Source organism: Microtus pennsylvanicus, chromosome 3, assembly GCF_037038515.1.
Source record: "Microtus pennsylvanicus isolate mMicPen1 chromosome 3, mMicPen1.hap1, whole genome shotgun sequence".
NCBI classification, from domain to species: domain Eukaryota; kingdom Metazoa; phylum Chordata; class Mammalia; order Rodentia; family Cricetidae; genus Microtus; species Microtus pennsylvanicus.
In genome coordinates this window covers 55,350,652-55,351,788 of record NC_134581.1, presented here as the reverse complement: position 1 = coordinate 55,351,788, position 1,137 = coordinate 55,350,652, and the positions used below count along the sequence as shown (strand labels likewise).

The 1,137-nt window shown below is 50.1% G+C and overlaps 1 pseudogene; it reads left to right on the top strand.

Annotated features, from left to right (window-relative positions):
- The first annotated feature begins 368 nt into the window (after positions 1-368).
- LOC142847020 (U1 small nuclear ribonucleoprotein C-like) lies at positions 369-724 on the top strand (annotated as a pseudogene).
- The last annotated feature ends 413 nt before the right edge of the window (positions 725-1,137 follow it).

Genomic DNA, 1,137 nt, shown 5'->3' with positions numbered 1-1,137 from the left:
AGTGACAGTTGACGTTAACTTCTTGCTTACGCACTCATGCGCGCACGCACACACACACACACTAAAAAGGTGCTCCTTGCTTAGTAGGAGAGTGTAGATTAAACCTTACTGGAGTCCTGCTGAGCAGACACTAGAGCAGCTACAGCTGAAAAGCGGGGCCACAAAACCAGGCAGCCTACGGCCTGCAGAACAACATGCCGAAGTTTATTGTGACTACTGCCACATGCATCTTAGCCATGGTTCTCCATCTGTGAGAAAGACACACTGCATGGTCTGTGATATGCATCTTAGCCATGGTTCTCCATCTGTGAGAAAGACTCACTGCATGGTCGGAAACACAAAGAGACCGTGAAATACTATTACCAGACATGGAAGAGCAGGCCCAGAGCCTGCTTGACAACACTACGGCTGCATTTCAACAAGGAAAGACACCTCCAGCTCCATTTTCTGCTCCTCCTTCTGCAAGGGCCAGGATCCCACCTCCCCCGAGTCTCCCAGATCTTCCTTGCCTGAGCATGATGCCTGCACCCCATGTGGGAGGCCCTCCCATGATGCCAGTAGTAGGCCCCCTCCTCCTGGGATGAGCCCAGTGGGACCTGCTCCTGGAATGAGGACACCCATGGGTGGCCACATGCCCATGATGCCTGGGCCTCCAATGATGAGACTTCCTGCTATCTCTATGAAGGTGCCCACTTAGTTTGGTATGACTCGGCCAGACAGATAAGATAAGAAAAAGATTGTTCTTTTTCACCAAGCGTCACCATGATGAGCCTGAGTGTCTTCTAGCTGCATGACAAGGAAGACTTACCCCATCCTAACAGAGAGAAGAGTTTTGGAGGGGAGAAGTGGATAAAAGAAGTGCAGCTTTCACTTATATTGTGAAATATGAAAATGAAATTGTCTAGTGCCCCGTCAAGTGTTACCCAGATCCTGGAACAACTCAGTCACGACGCTGGTAGTGGGAGTGTAAGTATATAAACACTTGCAGGTACATGAGTGTTTCCAGCAACTTCAATGCGCAGCAGCAGCAGCAGCAGCAGCAGCAGAATGCATAAAGAAAGTGAGGTGCATTCCTCAACATGAAAAGGGACCAGCCAGGGCTGGAAGGATGGCTCAGCGGTTAAGAGCACTGGCTAC